The sequence below is a fragment of the Cavia porcellus genome, unplaced genomic scaffold (assembly GCF_034190915.1).
Source record: "Cavia porcellus strain 051 isolate PalLab524CR breed Dunkin Hartley unplaced genomic scaffold, mCavPor4.1 scaffold_8, whole genome shotgun sequence".
NCBI classification, from domain to species: Eukaryota; Metazoa; Chordata; class Mammalia; order Rodentia; family Caviidae; genus Cavia; species Cavia porcellus.
The window spans coordinates 86,700,149-86,720,129 of NW_026947491.1; the positions used below are offsets into that span (position 1 = coordinate 86,700,149).

At 36.6% G+C, this 19,981-nt stretch overlaps 1 protein-coding gene across 29 annotated transcripts in view; it reads left to right on the plus strand.

Annotated features, from left to right (window-relative positions):
• LOC106028966 (uncharacterized) overlaps nucleotides 1–19,981 on the plus strand; it is a 129,382-nt gene that overhangs the window by 60,698 nt on the left and 48,703 nt on the right. For all 29 annotated transcript variants that reach the window (XM_063255361.1, XM_063255366.1, XM_063255373.1 and 26 more), the window contains one exon: nucleotides 7,704–7,905. The gene's annotated coding sequence lies outside the window, so the exon portion shown is untranslated. The remainder of the gene's footprint in view (nucleotides 1–7,703; nucleotides 7,906–19,981) is intronic.

Here is a 19,981-nt window from a genome sequence, read left to right on the forward strand (position 1 = left end):
CTCTAGAGCCATTTTATCTATTTTGCTGCCCACTGGGATGGAGGCTGCACTGTTTACTTACTTTGCCAATTAATGCTTCAATTTGAATGGAAAAATCTAGTGCCATCCAAGCAAAGATAAGTGCTTTCAGTGTACTTCACTTGCTGACCTTAGTTGTTTTAGTGTCTTGTCTCACTAATTGCTGTGTTCCTTCTATAAAATGGAACAAAAATGCCCTCATAGTGCAGCCTATCATGATTCTGTGGGGCTTGAACTTCTGAAACATCCAATTTTCCCTTTCTCACATGAAATGAACCAAGAAAAAGTAAAGTCTCTGACTTCATTTTCATGTTTTCTTATAGCTTGCAAGTCTTTAACATTTCCACTGTTGTTAAAATAATGATCATTTGGGGGCTGGAGATTTAGCTCAGCGGCATAAGTGCCTGCCTTGCAAGCAGGCAGTCGTGAATTCGATCCCCGGTACCGATAAAAAGGAAAAAGTTAAAAAAAAAAAAAACATAATGATCATTTGGGCCATTGATGTAATTCTCAGGTAAACGTGGCTTATGACGTTGGAATTTATTTAAAAGAAGATGAATTGCTTCCTGCATATTTCCTTGTGTTTATCAATTCCAACCTATACTCATTTCTTAGCATGTTTTCTTGTTTTCTAACAGTAAATGAGTGATTGCATCCTCTTCTACTATTCTATCTAAATATGAAAAGTAATTATCTGACATTATCTTCAGAGAAGGTAGCAAGAGAAAACATTTACATTAGCTGGATTGGTGGAAACACAGTTTTTAACTATTAGCTGCCACTACAATGCTCGGACACTGGCTCTCTGACCCCACCTTTGGCCTTTGGCTGTATCACACTGTGGTCTCACTTACTGAACATCTTTGGCACCCATTATTTTTCAGAGAACCGGCATCAAATCCTAGAATTTGTAAAAAGATGTTTTATTTCCAAACCTGGAGGCACAAATGACCAATTACTAAATCACAAACTAACCTAGTAGTTCAAAATCAACATGTATAAAAAGGAAAAGATTAAAAGTCTTAAGAATTCATTGCATGTAGTAAGGCTAAGACTTGCTTCACAAATACTTTTTTTTTTTTCCAAACATCGTTTGAGTTTTGGGTGTTTGGCTGTAAATATTTTCTTACCACAGATTTCACTGCAAAAGGAAAGCCTGAAAAACAAAATAAAAACATAATACTCAGTTAAACCAGCTGTCCTGTGTAAGCTTTTGCCTAGATGCTGAAATTTGGAATTTAGAACATTAGGGTTTTTTTTTTCCTTTATTCAAATTCTATTATTTTTCAGTAAGTATCCTCAAGCAAATCAAGGGAATTAATTATTCCAGTGGAAAAAAACAATTACAGAAACTTAGCCAATGCTTGCAGAATTATCACATGCTAGGCTATATCTGCTTACTGAAGGTATAATGTTCTTATCGATTAAACCATTTAGCTTTAAGTTGATGTATAAGAAACACACATGCATATTTAGTTGCACAAGAGAAGCATACAGTCACATAAAAAGGATTTTTGTTAATACCTTATTTTGTTATTGAGACAAACAGAATGAATATAAACCATGGCTGTGCACTTGAGCTATGACAAGAAAGAAAATAACAAGTATAATTTAAAATTATCTCTGGCTTAAAATCATTTCATTTTCATTATTCAGAAGCTTTGTCTATATGACCTTCTTTTCCGTTGTCTTTTCTTTTCTTTGTACCCACCAAGAGTTAGCACAGGGAAGAAGCTCTAACTATTTTTATTACTCTCTTGCATTTTATTTCAGGACTGAAAGATGTCAAAAAAGGTAAGAAAGAGACAGGGAGAGGGACAAGGAGAGGAAGAGAGAAAATTATAATTTGGTCATGCATAAGTATCAGATTTGGCTTAATATTCATTGTGTTTATTCTTGATTTCTTACAATGTCCATGGTGGAATAGAACCTTGCTGCTCCAACAGCAGTGTCCCATGAGAGCTTGGCGACACATAGGATAGCAAGTTCCACCCCAGACTGACTGAACCAAAGTCTACACTTTAATAGGATCCTCTGGTATTTTCCATGATCGTTAAGATTTGAGAGATGCTGGTGTACAGGATCAGTATTGCCAAATGCTGTATGGATCTATGTGCATTTCATGGCTAGGATTTGCTCTAAGATGAAACATTAATAAGTTGAAAGAATCAGCAGTGCTTCATGGTCTACAGCTGTGACCCACCACCTCTAACACTGTCAAGAGTTACTAGTGACAGCAGTGATGTTTACTGATGAGGCTAGTTATCCAGGGCTTTGAGAGTTGACCATTTTGTCTAGTGCTGTAAGCAAGGCATTAACCAGCGTCTTTCCCCTTTGAGTTTTATAAGCGGTTTACCAAAGAGGCAGTTAAGGCACCAGGTTGCCTAAGGTCATCACTCCCTTGTAAAACCAGGCATTCTGATGACCAAATAGTCAGCGGTTGGTAGTTGCTCCTTTTAAAATTAAAAATGGCAATTCATTTCAAAAGAGAAGAAAATGCAACCCTTGAAAGATTCCTGTAAAGGTGTCAATTGACATTTGTTCAGATTATACTTGCAATGAGTGGTAATTGTCAAATCTGCATATTCAAAAAGCCGAGGAGTACCTTAATTTTGATCACACTTTAAAACTGCAGGTTATCACTTCATAATTTATTATGTACTAAGAGTAAGTGCCGTGAGGCATTGTTTGTGCCAGTAGAAGCCTTAGCTCTGGACATCTTACTGGCTTCTAGAGGACTGAACTGCCTCTCCAGGGACAGGCATTTACACATTTGTAGCATGAGGAAAGCACATCCTTGCTTGAAATGACTCTGGAATTGGACGGAACTTAGCAATGTGGTATGTTTCTCTGGTGCTGCATTAAATCCTTTTCATAAAAAAAAAAAAAAAAAAAAAAAAAAAAAAGATACTATGGGCATTTTGACATTTATTGGAAGAGGAAAATCAGCTCATGCAACTGAAGGTACTGAACACAGTTCTGAAGTGAAGATCAGAAGCCAAAGGTCCGGAGGTTGTGTGATGGTGCAGAGACACAATGCTGTGTGTGTTTCTGGCCACCCAGGCAGACAGAAGCACGGGTAAGGGAGGACTTCTAGGCTTCTGTAGAAAGAAACTAAATAGACTGCCCAGTCAAGTAAGGATAATGGTTCTTCGAAAAAGTTGTTAAATTTGGTAGTGTTTTAAAAGGAAAACTACATATATATGATGCCAATTTAGGCAGCTGTAAAGGATACAATGTGAAGAGGAATCTTCTCTCCTGTTCGGCTTACCAGGCTCAAGTCCCTTTACTGAAGTCCTCATGTGAGCAGTTCCTTACATATCTCTTAGAGACATCCTCAAAATGTGTAAGTGGTACATGCAAAATCTTGATTAAATAAGAGGATAGTGCATAATAAATACCCAGTTTTGTGCCATTCTTCTTTTGCTTAAAGTGTGTCATAGAAATAATTATTTGTATTCTGCTTCATTTATTTTAATGACTGTGCGGCATTCCATGCTAGGAATATAACATAGCATATTTAACTAGTTACCTTTAGGGGCTTGTTAAGATCACTGTCCATCTTGCACTTAGAAATCGCGCTGCAGCCAGGATCCTTATCAAGCCTATCTTCACCTACAAAAACCTGGTTTATTTTCCCTGAAAACTGTTAAACAATGGGTAGGAAGAGGCACAGAAATAACCAATTCGCATAGATGCCTAGGCAATAATAATTGAATAATTGGAAACATTATTCACAAAGTAGTAAGGACTTTATAAGTAGACGTTTAAATCTTATGCCTCTATGAGAAAGCTATTATTACTGGTTGCATTTATTCGAGCAGCTTGACTCTGGACCCTTTGCTCCTATTTGCTAAACTGTATTGCTTCTGAGTTCTTCTATTGCTACTTTGGTAGTGATAGGACGTTTATTGGATACCTACTATGCACTGAGTGGCTGATATGCATTAGTGGCAATTTTCATAACAGCATTACAGATGTTGCTTAGGAATTCTACTGGAGTTTAATAAATGGCCCGAAGTCTCAAAAGTAACAAGGCAAGTGCTATGAATGGAAGGGAAGCAGGATGTCCGACTCCTGAGGGTAAGGCACGACAAGGAAGAAAGTGTCAGCCATTCAAGAGAAATGAGATTATGATACAAATGGGATTTAACCCGTTTATGTCGAAGATTGTAACTTTAAAATTTTTTTGCATGAAATTCATGTATTTTACCTAGAAAAACCTAAGGAATAAGAATTTGAAAAGAAAAAGAAAATTATTCTGTTCTGTTGTTATAGTGTTCTGAAAATGAATTGCTGGGTGTTAGAGGGTTAATTTGACACATTCAAGCGATCAGCAGGTCACAGAGGTCTGTGGCAAGAGGCAGTGGCAGAGAGACCTTGGCACACGGAGAAACGATCCACGGCCCACAGTCAGGCTTGGTGTCCTGTGTGGATCCCACAGGGAGCGTTTTCCGGGGAGAACTGTTCCAAATCTGGACGCCTTCTCCTCTCCGTCTGTTTCAGCCTTCAAAAAATTCCACACCTATGCCTTGTATTTACGTAATCAATGACCCACTGTGATGCGTGGCGCTCGCCTGCCCTCGAGAACAGGTAGTGTGAGATGGCTCTGCCCTGAGTTAGGCTTCGTGACCACAGGGAGCAGAAATCACCCGAGTGTTCGCATTGGAAATTCAGAGGAAGAGCTAAAAGAAAGGAATAGCACTGAGGTGTCTCTCGGGGAGGTGCCAATTTCCAGAGGTCAGCGTGTACTATTTTAATCTCAGTGTTTCTGGCAGTGCAGTGCAGCATCTTTTCAGGTGTGTGAAGCAGTTACAGAGAAGCTAATAGTGGAACCCTCTAGAAGATCTGTTGGTTTTATAAAATTATAAAAATCTTGGAAGGCTGAGGGAGAAAGGCAGCAAACTCCAGTTTAGCCTGAGCAACTTAGCAACTTACCCAGACCGTGTCTCAAAATAAAAATTTTAAGAAAACAAAAAAGGCTGGAGATGTGGCTCACTGTCAAAGCCCTGGGTTCAATTTCTGGGTCCAAAACAAAAGTCTCATAGGTCTCATTTACACTGTAATTTGTAACTGAAGTCTAATGTTTTGTTTGGTTACTATTATGGCTGGCTGTATTCTATGAATCAGTTTTATAATCTAGACTCTTTGTGTGCCAGGTTTTTGGGTTTAAAACACCAATTTTTCCAGGTTTCAGAATATTTCTTTAACTCAGTGAATTTTGATAGAGTTTCACAGGAAAAATAAAGATGTCGAAAGTATATAGTGATTATAAAAATAGTATCTAAATGTATCACAGGTGTTTACTGCGGGTCAGATCTGTGCAATGGCTTTATACGCAGTGTCTGGTTTAATATCAAACTCCTACCAGGCAGCGTGATTATTTCCGGCTATTTGATGGATCTTTTATTCAACTGTTTAAGATTAATCACTATAATTATGCTAAAATTTTGAAATAGAAGGAAGTATTCTCTAATTCTATATAACCTAGCCAGCCCTTTATATTCTCTAGCTCTACATCCATGGATTCAAACAAGTATAGATTGAAAATATTCAGGAGGACTGGGGACGTAACTCAGTGGCTTAAGTGCCTGCCTGGCAAGTGCAAGGTCATAAATTCTATACCCATTACCAGTGTGTGTGGGGATAGAATTCATGACCTTGGTATATATACCAGTATATATATCCAAATATATATACCACTATATATATATATATTCAGGAAAAGAATATAATTGGAATGAACATGGACAGATGATTTTATTATTTCTTTGATAATAGAGTGTAACAACTGCTTACAGAGTGTTTACATTGGATTATCTACTGTAGGTATTCTACATATGATTTAAAGTATATTGGAGCATATACGCACCTCACATGTAAATACTATATCATTTTACACAGGGACTTAAAGATTCTTAGAATTTCGAACGCTTCCCCTTTTAAAAGGGGTCTTGGAACCCATCCTCATGAACACTGGGGATGACTGTGTTTCCAATTTTGGCATTTCTCCTCCCAGACTCTGTTCAAAAGTACTCAGTAATCAATATATGAGCAATTTCATATTCTACTGTTTAAAATTTCAAATAGCGAGATGAAGTCGGCTTTTCTCAGTCTTCTTCATTATCATATAATGGCTGCATATAAGTAGTCACCAGAATTTAAGCATTAATTTCTTTCTTTGGGGACATTATCTCTTTTTCTCCTATAGATTCTATGTAGCATATTTCATTCTCCTTGCATTTGGGGGAAGAAAATGCTTTTCTCGGTCAAGGGTGAAGATCTCTTTGAATCATTCTAACTATCTGAGTTAGGGTCATTGTGAGAGAGGAGCATTGTTGAAACACTTATTTGGGGTTCTTAAAAAATGTCTATTTTAACTCTTTTAAGAAATGATGTCCTTCTAAGTATTTGAAAGATACGATTTTGAGTGAATATATGAACAATCAATATGTGGTAGCCAATACAAGGCCAAGAGTGAATTTTTGCATTATTTAGCTTTAAAAGCAGGTAAATAGGGCCTCATAGAGGGCAGTGTATGCAATACATTTATCATCATGTATGGGCCAGGTGTGACTATGTTCTGGCATCCCTGGCAGTTATCACAGCATTTAGTAGTGAGTGAGATAGAAATAGCTCATTTCCAACCAGTGTGTTACCTAAATCATAATCAAAGATTTTTTTTTTAATCCTCAACATGGTCTCACAAAACACTCACAACCTTTGACAGTTCAACTTTTTTTTTGTTCTTTTGCTTTTATGGAACGTATTTTTAAAATCATAACAAGAGGTGATGGATAAAGAATATCTTACTTTCAGAAATATATTAGCTACATATTGATATAAATCTATTATTTCTATGAATTCCTGAAGCTATGTTTTTCTCTCCCACCCAATTCTGATGGAATTTTAGAAATCCATTTTCCTCCCCAGAATGGAAGAATCATCTTATTCTGATTGTATAAGCTTAGCTTATATCTAAAAATCTCACAAGCTTATCTTTTCACGTCTTTAGGCTAAATAACTTTAGGCTAAATAACCAAGCATGGGGACATCTTGCAGAAATGTCCTCATGTGGAAAAGGGTGGGCAGAGATAACTTTATATGGTCAGAATGCTGCTTGCGTGGGTTGACGTAAGACTGCCTGGTCACAAAGTCAGATTTGCAGGTAACGGTTTGCTAACAGACATTAAGATAGCACAGAGATGGGTAAGAGACACAAGGGCATTTGAAAAAGAAGCTCCCTTAGAATTTTTTGAGTGCCCCTTAAATTTGTAAGGTCTCATAGCCTTAACATTGGGGTTAGAGTCCTTCCTAATGCAAATTTTCCCATTCCCCTCCCCATCTAAAGAAAAACCCTTGAAACCGCATGCGTGAGATTTGTGTTCTTGGTCCCAAATCAATCTTGTCACTCCTCGGAAAGCAATGCAAGATAATAAGTAGTATTCACCTGATTGCTTTCCTGCTCTGAGACAGCTAGTGACGTGTGTCTTCCTGATAACCAGGACTTTCAGATCTGAGGCAGGGATAAAGGGAAGCCGGGAGCTCTCGGAATCTAAATTTGACAGTCGATGGCTGAGGAGAGGGTCAGAAGGGATAGAATCTGTGACACAAATGAGAAAGAAACCAAATTTATGTGCTGCGGTGGCAATGATTAGATGTCTCTTTGTCTGGCTTCCTTACAGTGGGTGACTGATCATACCCACCAGCCGGCTAATGTCAGAATTAACAAAGTTGCTACTACATCTGCAAAGTTTAATCGAAAAAATTTACCGATGATACGATGGCATCGTCACAGAGATCCCAAGGGACAGAGAGTCTACTTCTGCTCAAGGTGGAAAAAACCGTGCAGGCAAGATGAGAAATTCCGAACCAGCTCGACCAAAGGTAGGTTCTTTTATAGTTCTGTATGCTCGGTTTTCTAAGATTGTTTTGGCGATTGTTAGAGTCTATGTTACTTTTGTGGATGAAATGTTTCATAAAACGATCTATATGATATTTGAGCATTTATAAGATATTCTCTGAAAGTTCTGGGGTTTTTATTTCCAAAATCTGAAAATTCTAATATGTGATGAAGTAGTTTTGTGATGCTGAGAATGGAATATAAACATTATTTTGCCTGTCGTGATGGCCAGCTCACCTTTATCAGTGTTTGGGATAACTATTGGGTATCAAATGTCAATTGAACATTTATACTGTGTAGCAATGGATTTATTTTGCTCAATGATATAAAAACCTTTATTTTGTTTTACCCTGAGTCTCAAACCAGTTATAAGAGAAAGGAAAAAAAAAAAAGAAAAGCAAAGGCAGTTTTAGAATATGTAGAGGCTCTCTTTTGATTTTAAGAAGTGCTCGAAATAAGACACGGGGGTCTAAGGTCTTGATTTAAACCTCGCACAAATTAATTATAGCTTGTTAAAAACATTTTTAAAAACTATGTGCTATTCTCCAATGCTACTCTGCTTATGGAACGTTATAGCTATGTTTTCTGTTTACTGTGATCTGCTTTGCTTATTTATATAGTCAAGCTCTGGGGTGTTGCCCAAATTACAGTCTTCCCATATTGCTGATTAATGAGTGAATACTGATGAAGAGAGGCTGATATCTCTGTGTTTATGCCGGTGTATTTCCTCTGAGTACAGAAAAGGGGCAAAGAGGTCTCAAAAAAAGTGCAAAAGCCAAATTTGATCTATTTATGCTGTGTCACACCACAGCTACAATAGCACTGTGCTCGATTTTCAGTATAATCAGAGGCAGATATTAAGGTTCTCCTTTTTTTCTGTGGTCATCTAGGTCACTACATCACGGCAAAGAACTGCAATTCGTCTTTTGCTCATTACTGTGATGTTCTGTGTGAATAGCGATTTTTAAAACTTATAGAAAAGCAGTCCAAAACAATTAATACGTACCATGTATACTTTAAGTAACTCCATTTAAATTTTCTCAGAGTTTTATTTCTAACTCCAGGAAGCTTAACAGCTTCAGTATATTGATTTTTAAATTTTGGCATGAAAATTTTACATTTTCAAATAGAAGTAATGAATTATGTTATAGAATTATGAATTTAAAATGCTTCAGGTATCCAAATGACTTAAAACACTTTATCAGAATTTTAATTCAAATTTGACTTAACATTTTTATCACAACTAAAATATAATAAAGTTGATTAGCAAAGCTGAAAGTAGAGGTTTTGATCATTATTTTATTATATCCTGGACATCTTTCCACATAATGTTATTTGTAGAATAGAGACTTTTTTAATCCTTTCATTTTGATCCCCCCTCCCCCAGTATCTGGTACATAACAAACATTCAATATATAGTCGTCAAGTGAATAAATGCACGAATCTAAGTATTGCTACTGTTACTCAATTATGGTTAACATTTACTTCCTCAAAATCAATAACTTGCACAAAGCACACATGGTGAATAAAAACAAGTAGGTGAATGGTAGAATCACAGAAAATACAGAGGTTTAGATTCCTAAAATATGTACTGTTGTTTTAACCTCAACCTCCATCATACTTTGTGTAATTGAGACTTGATAGCATCAGAACTCTGCTGGGGTGTCAGAAGTCAGAAGGATTAGAAAGAGCCAGAAAGTTGTTCCCAGCTGATCCCCACCCCTTTAAAATGGGATTATCGCCTCAGAAGTGTAGAAATCAACTCTTGTCAGAATTTCAAGAGAATTAATATTTTGGAAAATGTGCTAAGGTAAAGAGTTAGAAGATTAGTGAAGCGCAATGAATGAAATGCATTCTTTTATGTGAAAATACAAAAAGAATAAATGTCCTGCAGGTGAATGGGGCTGTAGCAATCTTATTTAGGATGAAAGTCTGATTGGCCCTTATTAGGATGATTAACCTTTCTGAAATTAAGAGCCACCCCTGAATTAGTCTGTCCAATTTAAATGCAAACATCAAGTAGCTCCTATGTCATTCAAATAATACTTTTTAAAAACCCTCTTATTTTAGTTTTCTTTTTTGTGCTTCTGGATGAAAGACTATTTTGGAAGTACTGTACCTTTGGCAAGAGTTTCGTAGTGGCCAAGAATCAAGAGATGATGTATATATCATTGAGAACGTGTGGGGTAAATGTCCCAGATACCGCTTCCCCCAAAACATCAAAACCACTACCACAATGAAAGCAGGAAATATGCACCACACTGAAACTGCTTGTTTTCTATAGCAAATCAACCTAGGACAACAGTAAATAGCAGTGACATAGGATTCCATGTCCAGTCTACCCGGTGGCTCCTGAAAATGTATGCCTTTGGAGCCTGTTGCATACAAAGCACTCTTGAAAGTTAATCTTGCTATCTGGAATTTTGTTTTCTAGGTCTCTGTTAGAGTCAGGATGCAATCAGTGCTTTCATTAAGTTTTAAAACGTTATAAGAGAAGCAAAGCCTTATTGTTTGTGATGCTATTTAATGCTTTATCTTTGTTTTCATTTGTTAAACTTCCTTGAAGGCGTTGTGAAGCCTCCAACAACTGTTTCCATTTTTCATATTGCATTAATTTTTCTATTACCAAACCAGAGAATCTTTTTCAGTTTTAGGTCCCTCCACACAGTGAATACGTCTTTCTTTTATGTGTCTGTGAACTATTAAAATGGAAATAAAGGTTCTCTTCGTTCCATAGGTAATTTATTTCTCTCTCTTTCATCAAAGAATTCACTCTGAATATGTCAAGGTAGAAAAGTTCAAGGTATTATAGTGTAAAAATTAAGAAGCCTGAGGTGCTGTAGTTTATTTTTGCACAAGCTTTTCATGTATGCTTTCAACATCCTTATGAAAGATAGGATTCTCTACTCTAGGCATGTGAAAAAAAGTCTAAGATGAAATACTTGTGGGAGAGAAACAGATTATTCAGTTTGCAAAGTGACTCTGTAATCCTCCAGAGACTTGGATAATACCTTGAAGCTTAGATTAATAATAATATGTTTAAATAAGATCTGTTTGCTGGAAGGATCATTTCCTAATTCTTAATTGTGGGGCAAGTATATAAACAAATATGCTATTCTGTTCCTTGTCTGATAAAGAATAGACGATGAGCTTTAGCTTTGGTATAGTGAGTTGTCAAACTTTTAAAAACCTGATTATTCCATGCTAATACTTGTTTTCTTATTAAAGATAATTTTTGCTAAACAATAAACACGACTGCCATGTTAATTCCTAAAATACGCACTCTTAATTCTTCAGATATAATTCAAAAATCTTTAGTTTAGAATAATCTTATTTGACTTCTTACAAGAACTAATGAAAATGACTTTCAGAATTCACATTTGTTGCAAATACAGAAACATTCTTTAAGCATAAAAAGCTAATGTGCCAAAATACTGATATTGTCATCTATATTGCTATGAATTATCAGCTTTTTTCATAAAAGAGGATCATAGGTTGGGAAGCTGAAATCCATATTGTCTTAGAGATGAAAAAAAGAGTGAAAAAGCAAATAAAAACGGTATTTTGTTAAATCCCAAATCAAGTCTTTCATTTTGCGTCAGTCTGCTGTGAAGACATTTTTATTTCTTTATGTTGTCTCTGTTTTCTGGCATTTCATTCCCCTCTAATTCACCCCATCCTGGACCTGACATTTTCCCTTTTGGTTGTGAAATAATATTAATAAGCCAAGATTATTTCATTTGATATTTTCACAGACCAATATTCCAACTGGAGTCCTTCTGTCTAAAAAGCCAACTGTTTTTTTAAAAAATACCCAAAAATGTTGTTTTATTCATTGTTTTATCCACTGCGTATTGTGAATCAGCAATTTAATTTAATTTCACAGACAGTGAGAGCAAGCCCACCATAACAATTTTATTTTTCTGAACAAAAGAGAATAACAAGTGGCAGACATAAGTATTTTCATAGTGAAAAAAAGTAATCCCATATGAATTTTTCAAGATGTTATTTTATAATAGATCATTCTAGAATAAATTTATTTGGTTGACACTGGTCAAGTGAACTATTTCTTCAAGTTTACTTGGTAAAGTCTAGAAATAATAAATGCCCAATGCGAACATTCTAGCTTAAGTGAGACGATTTGTTTCCTAGCACTAGTTTGCAGGTGAATTGGAATGTAATGACCAAATGTAGTATAGAGGTGTGCATCCTATTCTGTGTGATTTATAATTAAACTTTTATGCCATCTGTACACATGATACTGGTCCCTTATTTCTGCTGAATTGGCTTCAGGACTGGTATGAATGCTAGAGTCCCTTCTATGAAATGACGTGGTATTTACACATAACCTAGGTACATCCACTAAGTACTTTACCCTCTAGACTACTTAGTACAACCTAAGTGTTGTGTAAATAGTTTTGTGCTATATCATTTAAGGAATAATGCCAGAAAAATGTCATTTATGATTAGTACGGACACACATTGTAAAAACTATTTTCCATCCCTGCTGCCCGAACCCACATATGAGAAACTGCAGATATAGAGGGCAAACTGTACTTTGCAATTTGGTGAACTTTTAAAAAATATTATCTTTATCTAAGATACATTCACTGAGCCATATTCAGTGCCGCTGTGTCTTTACTGAGTACTGCCCAGCTCCAAATATCCCCTTACACCCAGCAGGGTGGATCTCTGAGCCATGCTTCACGGAACAGAAACTCAAACTGAGTGGTCAGTGACTTCCCTGAAGGAGGGCAGGTCAGTGGACTGGCCTGGCTTGGAAATCGGTGCCATCTCAAGCCCTCCCTTCACCAAAGCTGTTCTTCCGATGTCTGTAGCATTTCCCCTTGCTAACACTTGGGAGAAGACTCTTATGTACTGAAGCTCAGGAGCACAGTGAAAGAGTCAGCATCTCTTCATTGCTCTGGGGAAAGGCAACGACTTTCTCCATGGAGCAATGGCTCAGGATGCCATGGACTATTCACTGAGGTGTCTAACGGGCGAACTCCACTGTGAACTTACTTTGCAGAGACCAGAAATTCTCTTCCCTCAAATTGCAATCATTAAGTTCATTGAAAACATGCTACGGATTTTGTTTAAAAACTCTTTTAAAATCCTTTTGCTGCCTTCTTTTCCATTTAAAATTCTTCCGTCTTTCTGTTTTGCAGAACCTTATTAAAGTCAGAAGTGTCTTGGTCCTACCCTACACAATCTCACCAGTGCAAATAGTTTGACAATCCACAAGCAGTCTCCGCATTTTGTAATTTTTGATCTTGCTTTTGGGTATAAAGGCAGCATCTATTTGGTTTCTATGTCACAGGGACATGTCATTTTTATGCCAAGTGCATTTAAAAGACATGTGGAAATAATCTTTTTGATAAATATTAAAAGAGAAACAAGTTGTGTGGCATCACTGCAATATGAGAAAAAGTGTGCGATTTGGCACCAACAGAAATCCTGTTTTAATTTCTTGACTTACGTGAACAAAAAAATGATGCTGAGGTTAGCAAACTGTAAATCTCAGCAACATGAGCCAAAAGAGTTCGAAGTTTGAAGTTGGCAGGTACATTTTCACCTAGTGACCCTAACTACCTTTTGAAACTGCAATTGGTTGGTTTGGAAACTCCCTGAAGTCCATTCAGAGAATTGTGATTGGCCTAAATCCTCCTTGGTGTCCACTCAGAGGACTGTTAGATGTTTTCTAATACCTGGTAGGAACTGAGAAAATATTTGTTAAGTTGTATTGAAAATGTCTCTTACCCTTAATATAAAGATAGAATCACTGAGCCCAATACTTACTTAATTTAAAGGAAGGCAGATGGTGACGTTAATAAGTCTGCCTTAGCTTCAAATCCTGGGGAGGAAAAGAAGTAGAGACAGATAGATAAATAGATAATAGATTCACCCTAACATATTCCCGCATCTATTTCAGAACACTTTTTGAAAATGATTTTCTCCTCTACTTTAGTCATTACATCCACGAATGTCCCTGCACCCAGAACCTTCCAGTCACTTATTATTTAACAACAGCACTAGTCACTTATTATTTTACAACAGATAAATTAGTTGTTTTATCCTGAGCTAATTAAATATTTAATCAAAATGATCAGTTTATGTTTCTAAAAAGACAGAAAAAATAATCTGAAATATTCTTTTTGAAACCAAATGAAAAAGCAACTCAAGGGCATTGTGTAGAACTTGGAAAGCTGAAGAATATTGGCAGGAAGACACCAAAATCTTATTATGATTCTAATTGCAAAAGAAAGTTCTCCGTAGCTGAATAAAATAAAGTATATATTAGAAGCAGACATGCCACAAACCTTCCCTTACAAGATGCCAGGCAAGAGAGAACAACAAGTTTGACCAACATCCTCTCTAATTATATAAATACTTGAGATTTCATTAACCGTTTGAGTCTTGCTTGATGATGATTAAACCCTTAGGCAGATGTGAATCAGCTTTACTATATGGAAACATTGAAGAAAACATTTATGAAAAATATGATCCAATTTCTGAAAATACAGGCCAATTAAAGATAGAGACTTAATTTAGGAATTTTACTGTGTCTGCATGATGTATATATTAATGATGATTTCTCTCCCCTTATTTTTCGTCTTCATAAGCAAAATGAGACTTTTTACTTATTGACATATTACTGAAGAATCTAGCGTTTTTTTCAAAAATTACACATTTTTTGCATAAATGTGCCTAATTACCTGAATTCAGTTTTGATTAGCAGTGTTAATTGATGCAGCTGTGGATGGTATCTGTTTACCTAAATTACCATGTGCAAACAGCAATATGTCTGGAAGTGAATATGCTCAACGGAAAATACTAATTAGCTAAGACAGATTGTTATTCAAGTCACATTGTGGAGCTTTCTAATGAAAGCCTGGATATGTCAAGGTTTTATGATATTCAGACAGAAATGTCTATATTACATATGATTTCTAAATTTAATTCATAAGAACAGATGGGATGTCAGCCAGTGTTCTTCTGTCTTATTCTGTTATTAATGTGAATATTTTGCTCAAATGGAGATATAGTCGTATGTTTTCATAAGAAACTCATTGTGTGCTTTGATAGTGTGCCAAACTTGTACCCATAGACTTATGTATTCCTTGACCCACACATTCAAAGATTATAGCCAGCTAGTGTTCCAAAGATGGAGATAAACTACCTTGCCATTTTAATCACATCAGCTGGTTAATTTAGCCTCACAGCAGAAAAGTTAGTTTGAAAGACAGCTTACACGTAGTAAAATTGTGACATTTTCTTTTTGCATCTCAAATAAATAACTGGAAGGAAGATTTGATCCCAGGATTCTAACAGTCATTGAGCAGGCTGTAGGACTGAAAGGTGGTACTCAATGCCTTTGGACTGTCTGGAATCTTTAATCACTTTTAAATGCATAACAAAGCAGTGATTTTCAAGTGCCTGGTTTGAAATGTTCTGGCCTGTTTTGTGTCCTTGTTTCCCATTACCTTTGCCCTAAAACATGACCTGCTTTGCTCACCATTTTTCTCCAAAGAAAGCATTAATCTGTTACCATCTGCTGTGTCATTCAGCACTCAGGATGGCACAGCAGCTTGGAAGTATCTGAAGATTATAGTACAAATCCTGAACATCATATAGTGAAGAAATAATGGAGCATTTTTCCTTTCCCAAGAGGCTAAATAACTGTGCTTAATGCATAATCAGTCTCTTCTTCCCAAAGGCTGTAAAGATAAGGCCTCTTGACTCAACCTGAAGAGCCTACAATCCCCTACTAGATATTTTAAGATGCCACGAGCAAAATGGGGATAATTTTCCCGATGCAAGTTTGAACATAATTATAGTTTGGCATATTTAATTTAGGTTTAAGTGAGAATTATAATTACACAAAATTGAATTATTTCAATTATGCTAATTTCTGTCCCCAAAGTTGGGTTCTCAGATAGGTTGCAATCTAGCAAAATTACAATTGTGTCTAATAGTAAAGATAAAGAATTTGAGCCAATGACTCTGTTGTAGTTAGATTTTTTTCTATGAAAATATTAAAGTGCTATTATCTGACCCAGAAAATGTAGAGTTTCTGAAAAAGATTCAGTCAAATGTAGGAACAAAGGAAGGACAGAAAGAAGAAAGGGGGAGACTTCAGCCACTTCCTTTCTGTAGCTATCAATAGCACTGCTTGCTATTCAATCAATGAAGCTGATTCAAAGTATTTTTAAAATGAAATTCATATGTGTCAATGCCATAGTTATGATTATTTAGCAGTATACATTCAGAGAAAAACACTGCACAGATCATCTTCAGAATTGTGTTGCCTTGTTTATCATCTTATTCCTTCCAAAAGGATTTAATATGAATGTCTACATTCTTTGAGGAGAAAACTTGGAAAGCTATATTTGTCAGTGGCTACAGGGAACTTCTGGAATGTTCTGGGGATAGTCCAACAAATTCAATACAGTAAAATTGAAGTGAACCTGGGTGTGTATATGTGTATACATTGAACAAGCAGAGTTTTGCCATTTAGACACAACATTCTACCATTTCTGCTGTCTAAAGTGTTTATTTTCTATACTGGTAAGTTTACCAAAGCAATTTCTCAAAAAGAAAAAAACAGAAACAAAAAACCCCACCTCGTCGGCTTTTGGGACATAGACAAAGAAAGAAAAGTCATCACTAAAAGCACAGCTACTCGTTTGTAGAACATAATGCTTGTGGTACTGTGTTAGTAAGCTTACCTGTTACTGGGCACAATACCCAAAACCCACAAAAGGCAGAGAAGTTTGATCTGGCTGACTGTGAGTCTAACACAGAACCGTCATTCCAGAGGGTGTGATGAGCAAAGCTGCCTGGTTCATAGTGGCAGGAAACTGAACAGGGCATCAATACAGAGCGGAAGGAGCTAAGGGACCAGACATATGACCAAGGTCATGCCCACACGCACCACTCAGACACACTAAGAGATGTGCTTTACACATTCTCTACACAGCTCCAAAGACCATCAAGTGACACAATTAAGCTTAGCCACCACAGAGTCTTGTTTTGTCATTTTGAGTTTCCCTAAATAAATTGGTGAAAGCTGTTCTGTCTCTATGTATAGATGTGAACTTATTTGTGCTGGGCTCTTCGGTGACACCTGTGAGCATTTCTGCAGGGTAACTTTAAAATGGGAAAGCAGGTCAGGGATGTCAAATCAGAAGTGGAACAGAAGAGCTTTATCTTACATTCCAATGAATTGTCTTGAGGCAAATCACTTAACCTCAGTGTGCAAATTAGTTAATTTTAAGAATAAATACAGCTATCTCTTTGACTTATTAAGGGTTTATCACTTGTGCCCAGGGTTCAACGGATCTGCAAATGAGGTGTATGAATCTTTTCTTTGAACTCTAATTGACATGTGGGGGGAGGCAGATCTGACTGAGCTAAAGGCTGAGGGAGTAAATCCTTTGAAGAAATTTTGATTTGGTTTATTCCTTCTAAGTATTGCTAATGTAGTCTAAGATTAATTTGACTCTCACTGCTTTGAGTATTCTGGTTTGCTTTTCAAAGGACAGACTGCAGGCTCCCTGAGGGAAATCTTCTGCTTCTCAGTGAGGCCCTTCCCGAACACAGCTTTCTTCCCAAGAATTCCAGTGCTCGGAATAGGGCTTCCAAAGTGCTCCTGGAGTGAACGGTGGTTACAAATGAATAAAATGCATGACCATTAATCCTGTTTGTACCTCTTGGTTACCTAAATTACAAGATGCAATAGTCACCTAACTCAGGGACAGGATGTCCTACATCACCTAAGCTTCTGAGGATATTTAAAAAGTTTTAAAGGGCCTCCTTGTTTTGAGAAAGCTGTGCGTTTTTGATTACTTCATGTTCTGGACAAAGGAACTCTCATATTTCCCAGGGGATGACACACATTTGAATTTCTTCCCTGGAAAGAATGGGTATGCTACACTAAGATTAATGCAAATTCTAGCTGAATGGGATTGAAATTGGTAAGGAAAGTTTTGTAGGCAAGTAGACCTAAATTCAGATTTTTGCCACTGTCATCTGCTAACAGAGTAAGTTTAGGGCATTGCTTAGGTCATTTAGATAGGTTCTCATCTACCTATCTACAAAAGAGGGATATCATGTCCACTTATGGTGTGGTGATATGAGAAGTAAATTATATAATATATGTAAGCATTTTAATCCAGTACCAAACATTGATAGGAAGTAGTGGCAATACTTACTCTGCTACATAAAATACAGATCAGTGTGACAAACCAATACAGGCTATTGAAGAAAAATGTAAAAGGTAGCACTCATGAACTTACTTAAGCTTTTATGCATTAAATCTTCCTGCCTGTACATATGTATGTGGGGGGTGCGTGTGTTGTGATATGATTGAAAAACATGGTATGTGCAATTAAAAAATGTATTTCCATAAAGGACACATTTCCATTGACCCTGGGTGTCTTTAGTTGCACTGACAGGGCTGCCTTGACATCTTGCATCAATTCACAATGTTTACTTTTCACAGTCATTTTGACATTGGGGAAGAGCCGGAAGTCACATAGTGTGAGATCTCATGAATAAGGTGGACGAAGGTGCATTATAATGTTTTCAGAGGCTGAATTTCATTGGATGGCAGTCAGAAGCAGTAGCCACCATATTTTTGGACACTCCCCTGAAGGACACTCATGAAACAGCTTCCAGAACTGCTTCAGAAAGTGGCCAGAACAATGTGCTAAGTGGGCTTGCAGCAAGGAGTAGTTTGAGGAAAATACTGGCAATGTGGCTTTTACTGTAAGAATATTGTAAAACTTAAGCTTTCCTTTTTATTTTTTTAACAGCCAGTGTACATGAATTGAAGGACAAAATGAAATCTGTGGCTTCCTGAAAGCACTTCTGGCTGCCTTCTTTCCTAGTAATTTCTAACAGCTGTCAAATATTTCATAGCTCAGAACTAATTCTGGGCACATTATCCTATGTGATTTCACAGTAACAAGACAGAATAAGTAGCCAACTTAAGGTCTCTACTGCAGGGAGGACCAGAGATGAAAGAAGGCAGGAGATTATAACTTGGATTCCATTTTTGGTAGAGAAGCTAGTGGTGTCTCTCCATGGGATACTGGCAGAGTAACGTCCTACACAAGGACAGCTGTATCTGAAGATGAGGTTCAGGATGAGTATCTTGGGAAATCCAGGGCATTATCCAGGGTGTCACAGGTGAATGAAGTTTTGCTTCAATACTCATTTGTTAGAATATTCTGATTCATTAATGTTGTTTATAATAGGTTAAACAATGTCAACTCTACTGTTATTGCTGTGACTTATGTAGAATTTAGAACTGAGGTTTCCCTTAGGCCTAGAAGAAGACCCAGAGATCTAAACATGGGAAAATATATAGAAGTTTCTGAAGAAACTAGCACACAGAGTCAGGTTCCAAAATAAAAAGCACATTTATTCTTCTTCTTTTTTAAGAGCTAGTCACAAGAGATGGGAAAGCCCCAAAAAGCCATCTTACCCATTTATAAATGTCTGTACTAGGTTAAAATAGTTCACTAATTAAACAAATATCTTACAAACATCTTCTATTCCTGGGGTAGCATTTGGAAAGGCACTGGGGGGATCCAGGAAGTACAAGAAACAGCATCTTCAAGGATTGTAAATTGCTATTCTGTGGTAAGACATCTCTTACTGTGACAGCAATATAGTAAATTCTTCTTCTTTTAATTCTAAATATTTTAAGAAATGTACCAATTCATTCTTATACTCATTCAATAAGTATGTATTTCTTCTTAAGCTGGTAGTGGAGGATAGATGGAGGTATGTAAGTTAGATGCCTGAATCTACAACCTTGGTTCTCCACTAATTAGAGGTTGGGTAAATTATGTGACATTTAACCTTCTGAAAATTCACATGATCTAGGGTGATTATAATATAACATATGTGAGGATTAATAGTTTTTGAAAGTACTTCCTACTGTGTGTCGCACACAGAATTGTTATCCTTATTATCTCTTAAAAGTGATTGTCTCTAGTCAAGGATGTACAAGAAGTCAAAGGTTTGAAATACACATTCAAAGAGAAATCA